General features: G+C 40.2%; 1 protein-coding gene across 4 annotated transcripts in view; it reads left to right on the top strand.

Moving 5' to 3' along the window:
* Nucleotides 1-13,109, top strand: part of LRRC38 (leucine rich repeat containing 38) — a 69,299-nt gene that overhangs the window by 32,441 nt on the left and 23,749 nt on the right. For 2 of the 4 annotated variants that reach the window (XR_012663686.1, XR_012663684.1), the window contains one exon: nt 2,145-4,858. The exons of the other annotated variants lie outside the window; for them this stretch is intronic. The gene's annotated coding sequence lies outside the window, so the exon portion shown is untranslated. Of the gene's footprint in view, nt 1-2,144; nt 4,859-13,109 lie in introns of those variants that run through there. 4 annotated transcript variants of the gene reach the window in all.

Raw genomic sequence — 13,109 nt, forward strand, 5'->3', positions numbered from 1 at the left:
TTAATGTCAACAAATTCTCATCAGCAACAAAAGGTATTTTTAGGATTTAATTCAATTTTTGTCAAAGGTACTCTGAACACGCCTTTCATTTTTATGATTATTCATTTAAACTAATTTGCCTCAGGTTTAAGAATAAGCCTTTCTGAAGAAGGATAAGCTATTTGCTGAATTAAATAACATCTTCCTTTAAATTGTACTGTACTGTGGGTACTGGAGCTCTTGAGCTTTCAGGAATTGGAGATGTCCAAGTTCCAGTGGCTGCTTCAACACTTTCTAACATTTTTATTATTCTTCCCAATAAGGAATAGTTTCTGCTATACCAGCCTATTTCTCCTGCTCCAGCTGGTTCCTCAGAGAAAACTCTTTAGATAAATCTATTGAACTATGAAGAAATTAATAAAATCAGCTTCTCAGTATCAAAGTGCAATAAAGGGAAAGAAATTTGCCTACAGATGCAAAACAAGTTAGTGAGAAAGCTAGGAATGTCTTACTAATTGTCATTGTGGGACGAAATTGTTCCTAAAAGACAACCATGATGGGAACTTGCCGCCTTGTGAGGACAGCGTGTTGCTGGGTAAGGGGATCAAGGCTGGGAGCCAATGCAGAGCCCTCGGATTTAAAACATCAACAAAATTCTTTCAGAAGAGCCAATATACCCTTGGGAGAAGATATGGAGCCAGAGAGAGAGGAAGGGGCGGTTTTTGTCTGAACTCTACCAAATCAAGAGTTTTTAATGAAACTATAGTTCACTGGGTTATAAATCTGTTAAACTAATAGATTTTGTGAAAATAAAGGAGTTGTGTTCTGATTTAACGATCCATCCACATTTAAAGCAGCACTTAATTATGTGGTCTATTGTTTTCAAAATAGAAGGTAGGTGCATACCTGTATGTAAGTGTATGTTTTTGCAGATTGGCAGTGGACTTGTGCATGTGCTCAAACGCTGTAATGAAGTGAGGCTTAGGTGCATGCAGAGACGATGGTGTAATTTGGCCTTTTTTTGTTCTGGGCGTGTTATGACAATTCCCACAAATTGCCAGGATATGAGTGCATGGCTCACCCTTTTTTCTTTTTTTTTTCCTCTGTTGGGCAGCTCTGTGTGACTTTAATCACAGTGGTTTAAGGGAGGCGGTGGAAAGGGCCTAGATTACAAGCAGCCCTTATGTTTTTATTTCATAATCTGTTCTTTCAATCTGACCGTATCAGTCATTTGCACAGCCTTGTGAGAGGTTTAGGCTGCCTCTAGTTCAGTAAGAGCAAAGAATGAAACCTATCTGGGGGAGCAGAAAAATAGTGACTGTATCCTGCAGAGCAATATGCCTCAGTGGCAGAAGTCGTGTGGGATGGTGTGTTTTCCCCTGAACTGGTCAATGTTGCAGTATGAACCCAGGAGCACTGAAGCAAGTGGAAGACTCCCCGCTGTCCTAAATGGGCTTTGAACCAGGCCTTCAAACAGCAACTCCAGTATCAGCAAGGGCAGCCTTGCCACTGACTCTGTAACTCTGCTGCTAAGAAGGATGTCATGCAGGGGGTAGATGCAGGCAGCTTGATTTCTGTGGCTGTGTGTGACTACGTAGGGTTGCTTGCAGTATTAGGGTTGGTCAGTCTGCTGAAGTACCCTCTTCTGAAAGCGTAGCGCTTTATGGTGATCTCTTCTGGTGCTGGCTTGGCCTTACAATTGGCAATTTGGCCGTTTATCCTGGAATTGATTGCACTTCTCTGCTGAATGAAATAATCTGTATGTGTACGCTGAATTCACATACACTTAAAAAACCTAGTTCCAGATTTCCCTTCCCTGCAAGTGAAAGTTACTATGATTCAGAAAGTAAGGAATACTACGTAGGGCAAAGCGTGACAGTGAACTCTGGGGGCAATGCTGATTCAGCTTCTGGCGTAAATGGGCTGGAGAGGAGGGGCTGTTGGTACAGAGCTCCAGGTGTAGCATGAATCTGTTAATTGTACTTAATCTCAGATTACAATAAAATTATTATCATTTTGCTGAAATATCTCAGGTATGATTCCCCTTCTTACTACAGCTTTCTATAAAACACAAGGAATTATATATATATTACGGTCTAAACTTTTTAGGGCTGTATTACGAGGATTGATATTTGATTCTTTTTGTGTTGGATTTTTTTATTTAGAAACCCTTTGAGGACACCTGCGTCTTCTAGGACTGATGTTCAGGAGTGCCAGGCATGCAGAGCTGCTGCAAATTGTCTGAGCCTGTGCATGCTTGTCCCTGCTGCAAACTGAGGCTCCGGTGTCTCAAACTGGACAGAGGGTTTCTCTGGTTTTGGGTTATATACATCAAAAGGAGCTGCCTAAACATCAGTTATGAAAAATGCAACCTATGAATAGAATTTGCTTTCTATTTCCACTTCCGGAAGAATATTTTTGGGGACACTTTCTGCTTGTGATTTACGCAATGTTTTCTAAGACTAAATCTATTGTATAAAGGATTCAAAAACTGAGATGGGCAGTTCTGAACAGCATGATTTGCTGAAAGATTACCTCGAAATAAAGCAAAGTTGCTGTGCTGAAAGCAGGTAATGAAAAATTGTAGCTATCATTCTGGGTTTCCTCATCTTGCAAGTAATAGAACATTTCCTCAAACTGAATTGTGTGTTTTTGTATTTCAGTACTTGCCAAAAGGGGTGGGTTTGGCTGCAAAGGGAAAACAGGAAATGGCTTGAAAATTAATAAAGCTTGTAGAAAACAGTTTTTATGCTTCTGACCAAATATTGCCGGGCCCACAGCTGCCCCCAGGGTAAAGAAACAGGAAATTTGGCAATAGAAAGAGACAGTATCTCTTTAGTTACAGAGCAGATTTGCAAAGGATATCATCAAATTGAATGCTTAATTTACACTTTTTGAGTGTATTTTTAGTGAAAGAGTAGGAAGGGAAAATACAGCTTTACTTTCTATGTACTGGAGATATAAGCTACGGTCTGTCTTGTACTGGAGATGGTTCTGTGGAAAGAACTTCTAGAAGCACATGGAGCTGCACATTCATGGAAAATTCTGTAATAAGTCAGGCAGGAGCCAGGACATTCAAATCTGTCACCATGCTACAATCTCTGACAACCTGTGGAACAATAGAGGGGTAATTTGGATTTTCCTCTTTCAAGAGATGACACATTTGTGTGGCCTTTTATATGTGTGTCTGTAGAGAGGAGTCATCTGTATATGTACATGCATACTCAGGTCTACATAGTAGACTTTAAACTGAGAGAAAGGATGATTATGTTCCAATCTTACGGGGTTATTTACATGGAATTCAAAGATTCCTAGAAGGCTTTTGCAGAAATACAGATCGTTGCCCTCAGAAATGGCTTTTACCTTCCCTTATTCACAAACTGTTAAAGCTGAAGTCCATCATACCTCTTCATTGATTTGCACGGGCTGTAAACAGCGGTGGCTTTGTGGTAGCTTTTGATTTTTGAGTCACTGTGCTTTTAGTTTCTAATTTCTGGAAATGTGCTTGGTATGCACAATATGAGAATACATACTTGCCTCTAGCTTTTAAAATGGCAATCCAGCAGCGGTTCTTCATCGGGCAGGTGTTAGGGAATGGGAGAACCAGAAGATGCTGCTTTTACCCTATTTGTCTTTCAGGCAGCCTTTCCTGACTGATAGGGGCACCACTTCTGATGTGAAGTCAGAATTGCAGCTGATATAAGGCAGAAGAAGAATTCACTGTTTGAAAAGTAAAATGTGTCCTATAGGGAGAGATTGGCAATAGTATTGACAAACTCAAATGTCCATATTATGCAGCTATTTTTAAGATAAGCAACTATAAATCAAATCCTGTTCCTTGACCATCTGTGCTCCTGACTGTAAAATATTATGTGCACAGATGTGTGAGCAACCCTAGCTGTCAGATGTAGTGAGGAGAGATTATAGAATCAGAAGATTGCAACAATGCTTGAAGATGGAGATCTTAAGCTAGAATAGTAATGATATTTATCAGTCAGTTTTAGAGATGGGGCTAGGTTTTCCGCTGATATAACTCAGAGCTTCACCAAAATCAATATATACTAGTTTTTACAAACCAGCGCTCCGAGCTATGAGGCATAGAGGTGACCTAAAATATTTTATGATCTGGTAAATGGGCACACACTGAGCCAGTGCCTCTGGGCTAATACAGCAGGCTGATGGAGAGCAAGCAATTCTGAAGCAGCCAGGTCCCATCCTAGCCAGGAAATCCAGATGTATTGAATTGGCTCTCAAAATAAACTAGTATTTAAGGGAAAAGAAGTAAGCATCTACACTTGCAATTGTTTCCCTTTAGATTTATGGGGAATTGTTCTTTGTGCAGGCTGCTTCTCTCCATGATGCTGTTTCAGCCAGTTGTGAAGAGACTTCATTAAGCTGTGCTCGAGAAGGAAAGGGTAGAGAAACCCAGTAGTTTCATGTAAGAGCGAGTTGGTCTATGTAGAATGTGAAGACTTCTCTGTTATGTTTCAAATTCTGTGGTTTGACATTGAAGTGACTATTTCCTGCTTTTATAATTTCAAAAGTAAAATTGGTTTTGGTGCTCATACTGCGAGGCCCTTCATTAGATGCAGATGAATTTAGGCTGTTTAACACAAAAGCATTAATTTTAATCTTTTTTTTAATTAAGAGTAACACCATTGTCTACCTGAGGCCAAATACTGGTTTGAAGGGAGTACGACACATTTGGTAGACAGTCTACACTGCCTTTCTCAAGAGGATATGTATGTTGGTTGTTTATAAAGATCGCTGGAGCGGAGCTTCTAAGCTGCTTTCTCGATAAAGCTTTCTGCTGTGAGAGTGAAGTTTTCTGGGGCTGCAGTCCTGAAAACATAGATTTCCCTGAATGCAACAGGTTACGTTAGGTGCAGGAGCTGGTTGTAGGGGGCAGGCATGCTCCCGGGGCACGCTGGAGCTGGGGTTTCTGTCTCTCACTACTTTATGCAGAAAAAGTGTTTCCAAAGTCTGCCAGCAGTTGTCTCTACGTGACATACAATGGAGTGACTCAGAGTTAAATATGGAATGCCCACTCTTTACTACTTTTAAACCTGTGGATGACCACCATGTACTTAACAGAAAATTATAAGGTTGACATAGGTTTTCTTCGGTCAGGAGTGTTAAGTAGAACAGTTATATAAGGAAAGCAACACAGCAACGGAGCCAAAAGGGGGGAAAAACACACACGTACTGTGTACTCAGGCTCTCATTTATTACAGAATGGTTCTATGAGTTTGCTTCTTAATACTTTCAAAGGCTTTCCCTGCTTTTATAGTAAGTTTATACAAATAAAGCAAATGCCTGTCATTAGGAATTTACATGTCCTAATTTTTTTTAAATACACTTTGTGTCAGTGTGCTGAAAATGCACCAAGACACATTCTAATCCTGACAGCGTGGCTGAGATCACACCTGCTTGGAATTTGGGCAGAACCCAGCCCAGTCCCTGTACTATTTGAAGCCATACTGCGCCCTATCAGCCAGGCCATCAGCTGTCTGGGCATCTTCAGCGTGGGGCAGGATTTGCCTGGGTTTACAAGGAGATGGCTGGACGGACTATGGCACACACAGCGTATGAGTGCAGCCAGTTCTTCTGTAAATGAGTAACTGTCTCTTTGAATAAGCTTGTGTGTCTTTTAGAAGAAATGAAACACACATGGATGAATAAATGAGGAATACTACCCGTGTTAAGTTCTACGATGAAATTCCCATTTCAGATCTGATTTTTAGGGAGGAATCACATACAAAAGAATATGGTTTCTTTTCCTTTCTCTATACAAAGCATGATCCCAACAATAAGCAGCTTCATGAAGGAAGTGCAAAGATGAACAAAAGCTGGTGGAAAGCATAGTGTTTCAAATGGAGGGAGGGCAGGCGGGGACAGAAAAGCAGGCTGATTGTGGAGATGGAGACTTATGAATGTGCGGAAAGCTGGGTGTAGGATTATGTTCTCCAGTGGCCTTTCCGGACTTTGCAACACATTTCATGCAACTGGGATTCGTCTGCAAAAAGTGTAAGTGAATAAACAGAAAGAGACCATCTACAGAGTACTCCGCAGCCACCAGAGGGAGTGGTAGGTTCACAGGTACTGTTCTGTTTAAAACACACGCGCTGCAGGGCTGGATTCCACTGCTTCCCTGGTCCCAGTGAGGAAATAATGCAGAGAAATAGGCTCCAGACAAGTAAGGTTTTGGGCTGCAATTTTTTTGCCACATCTTCCATCAGAAGCATGGTTTTTTTCACCCTGGCTACACGTCCAAATGGGTATGAAAATACTTGCTTATAGTGAGGGGTTTGGTGGGAGAAGTCAGGCATGGTGATCTTTCAACAGCAGCAACCGTGGGCTTTCTTGAAATGACAGCCGTTGTGGTGGCCCCAGCTCACCTCCTGACTGGCAACCAAATTCAACAGAGAGCAGCAATTTGAAGAATTTTATTAAGGGGCAAAGCATACCTCAAATGGAAATGAAAGCAAGCACTGAAATCAGGGCAGGCATCATGGACGTTTCAGCTATTTTGCAAAATCTGGGCTCATTCACACAGCATTCCACTGACATGTAGCTGAATCATGTACTGTGATATCTTGAAATACTATACCACGGAATTTAATAAAGGGTCTCAGCTGCAACTGCTGCTGCTTTGTGTAGGAGAAATACTAGACTAATAGCATGTCTTTACAAATATTTTTTGCCTAATGTTTATAATATTGGATTGTTTTCCTGAAAAATGAAGTGAATAAGTATCATAGCAAGGGAAACAAGAACAACAGAGGGCACCAAAAAAAATCTGATGAAAGTTCAGCATAGTTAAAACAATGATTAGACGCAGGGCTTGATTAGTCTCTGAACTACACTATAAATCATTTATGTCAGGATAAAATGAAATGATGACTTGTGAATGTGGAGAGGGGTGGAGTCCCAGTCTGAGTGTAGAAGGAATGCAATTAAACTGGAATTCGCAAAGATAGACCTTATCTTTGCATTACTCAAACCATTGCATGAGATCGCTACTTGTGATACTAGCCTGTCAGCAATAACTCAAGGGAGAGAAGGGAAGGCATTTCAAATACAGGTTTTTCCTATCTAAGGGGTAGGTTAATTCATGCTTAGATTAGGGAATAAATGTTTTATGCTTTGCTCTGTATTTGCAAGACCTGTGTTGCATAAGCTAATTCTAGGACACAAAGGAGAATGAGATAGTTGCTCTCTTGGAAGCCTGCTCACCACTTTAATAGCCCCAAGCCATCTACATGTGTCTTTGGATCAAGGCACTATTGTATTGTTAAAATATAAATATTTAAAAGCCCATGCCTTTTAAAATGGAAATGCTGAAAGCTTTTGAGGTGAATATCATCTAACCTTAAAGCTCCATCCTGTTGCTGCTTCTGGTTATTTCCATAAGAAACAGTGGGGAAACTGAGGCACTGAGCGCTGCAGTGACTTTGTCAAGGTTACGCAGTAGATCAGGAGTGAAAACAAGTATTGCAGAGTCTCCCTCCAGTGCCAACTCTCTCTCTGGTCTGTAAATTATTTCATTAAGTACAAGCAGTGAATTAAGAGGGTTTTTTAAATTATTGGAATATCTTCTTGGTTTCACTGCAGGAAACTGAATTAGAGGGCCGTGATTCATGTACTTGTAGGCTCAGGCAGCTGTACACCAAGTACAGTACAAAGAATATTAACACTTTTAACTGCCTGCAAGCACTACTGATAATACAGCATCTTTCCTAGCAAAGAAGATTACTCCTAAAACACAGGATTTAGATCCACACAGCTGATACCCTGTGTAGCCTGTAAGTCTTCCAGCAGTTTTATCCCTTCTTCTGATTAAAAAAAAAAGAAACTGAGGCTCTGAGGCATTACATTGTAAGGGTGAGTAAAGGTAAAACGCTGCTTTTTAGATGGATTTTTTACCTTAGAACATGTATCCAGGGAGTCTGACCTGTACTTTATTAATGTGTACGATATTTATGTTGCATAAAACCGCGTGCACATAAAACTTGCAGAAAGCTCATCAGGAATTATGGAGCTCTATTCTTGGCTCAGCAGTTGTGACCCTGCATCCTTCTGCTTTTGCCCTCTGTCACTTGAGGTAACAATGATGTCCCACAAGGCAGCAGGCAGTACCAGGCAGTACTTCTAAAAAGTAACAATAGCATGTCTGCTCTACGGAGTGATGCCCAGTAGCCATGTTATTAATAACATATTTCAATATACTGTGTTTTCTGAAAAGTGAAAAGTCTAAAAGCAAACTAAAAATCATGGGGGCTTCCTTGAACACTTGCATTAACTAATCCTTTATTGGATGATTTTCTTTTTCCCCATCAAAAGTGCACCTGGAATGATTCATCTTACTCCCAGACTGGTCATTAGAACACTTCTCAGTGGTACAACATGTAACTACACTCCTTTGGCCATCCCACAGGTTAGCATGTAGTACCTGGTTGGAATAGCGGCCAGAGGAGATGCTCTTCTGGGCAACATGTAACTTCTTACATCATTTTGGTGAAAAGAAAGGTCCCACTTTTAGGGACCCAATAATAGCAATATAACAAAAAGTCATTTTAAGCTAATGACTCTCCCACCACTGTCAAAATCTTTCGTTCTTAGTAACTTGAAACTTGTTTCTTGGTGGGTAACTTTTAACAAGGATTGCACAGATGCCGTATCAGTGCTGTGCCAGCTGTTCCACGCCTGCGTCCACAATAGCCATGCGCTTTGACACTGATACAGTGCGGTCGGTGGTAGCTTGGAATAACTGGACTGTTTATGCACCTCCTAAGAAGTTAATTTCAAACCATCTTCCTTAAAACAAATACAAATCTTCTTGATAAAGGGAAAGTAGGAAGCTAGACTTGTATTTGCAGGAAAAGCAAATAAAAAGTTTATACAGTAAAATCTGTATCAGAAGGCAGCACACATAATTTTAGCAAGTGTTTGCCTAGCTTCAGCAGAAGGAACTAAGTAATTTTTATAAGTGTCTATGTCAAGAAATAAATGGAAGCTTTTCATTATATGCTTAGATAAGATGTTTCTGACCGTAAGTTATAGATGACTTTTTGGAAAACTCAGAAGATGATATCCTACTGAGGAATATCTTACAGAAAATTTAAGAATTAACAAATTAAGTATCTGGTTAAAAACTGAAAACGCTTTCTAAAAAGAAAACAAGAGTTAAAATTAATTTTTCAATTTTAGTTTTTTGTTGAAAGTGTGTTGTTGGGCATTTTTGGGCTCTTTATTTTTAGTCTGCAGCCATTCCATGATCCCTAAAAATATCTTTTTGCTTACAGCACAGCCTGAGAAAATGGAGAGTATAGTGCATTCCACGTGTTACCACGTGAACTATATTTTTACCATATTTGTCTTCTGTGCCATTAACTTCCTGAAAAAATTTACAAGACCCTGAAGCAAATATACTTTTTCTTCTGGGTTCTTTCAAATTTGAGATTTAAAAGACTTCACTTACTCCTTTTTTGAGAGATTGATTTATTTTTGATATTACTAAATGAAAAAATTACATAGAACCATCACAGAGACTGTGATGACTGCGAACTGCACTCTGCACGCTTCCAGCTCTAATGCCTGTTAACTTCACTAACATTCTCCAGGGAGGAAATTCTGCATTTTACTTTTTTTGGTGATGTTTCTTGGCTTTAATATCTCTGAAATGAGGCAGCTCCCGGAACTGCAGAAGACTCTATAAGCAGATGCGTGAAGGAGTTCGTCCAAACGTTAGACACACCGAACAGGTCTGACTCCTGACAAAGGGCAGCGCGTCCCCCGTGCACAGTAGCGCCATGTAGTAGCGTGGGACACCTCCTGGGTGCTGGGACTGTGCAAGCGAGCACTAGGACGCCTCGCCTCCCAGTGCTAAGGGTCCTCCCGCAGTTCTAGTATTCAAAGCTACTACGTAGCGCCGCAGTATCAGCGTGTAGGCTGAAAGAAGTTGTACTGGAGAGAGCAGCTGCGCTAGTGGTCACTAATGCACCATTCCAATGTGACTGTAATAAAATTCTGAAGGTCATGCCTGATACCACTGCGTACTGGAGAGGTACCCCCAATTTGTTGTCAGTGAGGTAATTCCTGAAGCAATTATGAAAGCTAGTCATTGTAATATTTAGCATTGGTTATCAACATGTTTTTGAAAAGCAAATCCAGAGGCAGTATTACGAGGCTCCAAAGATCTCCCTTTTGGGGATTGCTGCAGTCACTGATATAATTTCACCTGACATTTCACTCATCTTATTAACAAGGCAAGTGAAATGTCAGAAGGCATTAAGTCAAAACATGCTGCGTTCCCCAAGGGACACTATACTTCTGCATAGCCAGAAAAACTTCTAAGAGGATAGAAATACCACTTTAGAGTGAAGACAAGCGAATGACCAGGATCATCGACCATGAACAGGACTGTAGATACTTCAGTTATACCAAGAGATTGGTAACTCCGACGAAGTTGTATCATCTTGCAAACAGTTTTTTTGCATACAGTAAAGTGTACAGGCCTTTTCAACATTTACTTTAAAAGTAAAAACAAGTCCCTTTGCATCAGGGATTTCATCCTACTGACTCAAGGATCTCTGTCACCATTTTGTTTGGTTTTGTTCTTCATGTGGTTATAAAAGAACCAGGTATTTCTTGAATTTAGAAAGGGAATTTCATTCATTTAATGTAGGATTAAAAAGGATGACAGATGTCCACAGAAAAAGCTCTACAGGTAAAATGCAAGGGCCAAACTTTCCGTTGTTTCCACCAGATCGCTCTGTGCATTTTCCGTATTTGGTGGGGGTTTTTTGGTTGGTGTCTTGTGGTTTTTTGGGGTTTGGGGTTTTTTGGGTGTTTTTATTTGTTTGTTTCAAAAGGGACTGCACATGCATTCATTCAGATATGGACACATGCACACAAACCAGACATTTGCACACCCTTATTCTGTCCGTGCAAGATTCTAGTGTTCCTTGCTTTCCTCAAGTCCTAATCTATTGTTTGTTGTCCCTTTGTACTTCTTAATGCTGTATGGTTCCAGTGCAGATCAGGATGCATTTCTGTGGAGTCATTATTTTGCAGAAAGCCAGTTGTTCAGAATTAACCTGTAAAATATGGACTCGCACACTTGCAGGAACGGCGCATGTAATTTAATGAGTGTGCCATGCACTTCAAAGGGTGGTTTTCAAGCCCTATTTTGAAATTACAGTCTAATCTTTTAAGCACTTTGTTATATTTTTCATCAAGTATTTTAACATTAAAGGGCAACAGAGAGGGGGGTAATAATTATTTCCATTATTTCTACCACTTATCTGCTGCTTGGAACTCCCGCTGACGTATGCTTTCTGCATATTTAAACGCACGAAGTGTATGCAGCAGCGGCCGGTGTGGTACGTGGCAGAAGGGATGTCAGCACAAATGACTCTCTTGAGTTTTTTCCCTCTGCATAGAAAAACAATCTAGAAGATCTGGCTTGGTTTCCCCTGTTGTGACTAGCTCATACCACATCAAATAGGTTAAATTAACACAGCCAAGGAAGGTAGCTTGTAATGTCTTTGTGAAATCCCCTTGTCAAAGCAAACTGAGAAGTCATGGAAAGCCCTTGATCTCCCATTAAATTATCTGTGCCTTTGTAAATTGAACTGTTTTCTTGCTGGGTGTATATTTGGTATGAGCTTGCATAAAGTCCTCAAAAATGCACCATCTTCTTTGGTCTGGAAAAAACGTTCAGCCCATTAATGTTCCAATGTTAATAGCAAAATAAATTCAAGTCCCTTCTTTGTTTTGGGTTTTTTTTTTGGTCGTTGGCGTTTTTTGTTTCAGTTTGGTGTTTTACTCTGTGCTGTACCATGCAGACCTAATGATCTGGAGGGGTTTTATACTCAAAGAATGTGTATGTGGTGTTTTTATAAACATTAGCTGTCAACTGTTTAATTGCTGTAAATCTATTTGCTGTGCATTAGAACAAAGAAAACTCGCCAAAGGGTTTTCTAGGTGGCACAGAGTACAAATTAAAGCTATGTAATTCCTACTGAGAGAAAACAAATTTGCCTTCCAGATATTTCAGAATAATTTCTGCTTCCTTTTCACCAGAACATACATCATTTACCCTCTGCTCAGCCAGATTGCACAGTGGCGCATTCAGCCTCTGAATGCTTTGATGAAGTAGGTAGCAGTTGCTGTCTGGAGAAGGGCTAGAAAGCATGAGTGTGCAGTGCGTGATTTGGAGGAAGTCAGTTCCCGAGAGTTATTCGTTCCCATCTTTTGAAGCAAATACGCCATGTTTATAATGGTAATTGTGGCTTAAAAATGACAGTCTACTTAGCTTTACATCAGAGCTGGATTAAATTTTGTGGTATCTTGGGGCTTTGAGAATGTGCTCAAAGTTCCTCCTCTGTTTAGCTTCACTGCTTGAAACTTAGCTGCAGGTTGAAACAGGTTTCAGATATGAAAGCTATGTTTGACTCCAAGTGCTACTTTAAAGTCACTGACTTTCATAAATTTTCCTCTACAAATCCTATGCTGGATTTCATATACATATATATATATATTTTTTTAATATATATTTATTTAGAAACTCTGAGCTTCTAAAGAACCTCAGATCTCCCCAAGGTTTTTCTGATCTTAATAGACCCGTTGGTGAATCTGACCAGGTAAATGGCATTTGAGGAGAAACCTGAGACCAGCTTTACTTGTGACTGTATTACATACCAGAGTAGCAGTGGTTATACACGAGCGTATCTGTTCAATACCTTAGGAGAACTTTTGCTTTTAGTTGCCTTTAATTTGCTTTAAAGCTCTGGTAATACTGGACCAATATATAAACTATATAGAGGGCAAGCAGTTGACTACACTGGCATGGCTGGGTACGGACTCCTTCCTGAGGGAGAAAGGAAATATGATTTACACATTTCCATCTCTCGTGAATGCTTTTAGTGGTTGTAAATGGCTTACAATAAGATAGCGACCACGTGTCTGCGTAAGGCACGTTGTCTGGAGCAGATGATGGAAGTCTTTTGATGGGTTTAGACTGGTCTCATTTGGCTGCTGAACTGCAATGTCTAAAGTTTTCAAATTCAATCATTGCTGCTGTCACATTGATTGATTTTGATGTCATTTCGCTCCCAGTGGCGCGG

Source organism: Phalacrocorax aristotelis, chromosome 19 (genome assembly GCF_949628215.1).
Source record: "Phalacrocorax aristotelis chromosome 19, bGulAri2.1, whole genome shotgun sequence".
Lineage (NCBI taxonomy): Eukaryota > Metazoa > Chordata > Aves > Suliformes > Phalacrocoracidae > Phalacrocorax > Phalacrocorax aristotelis.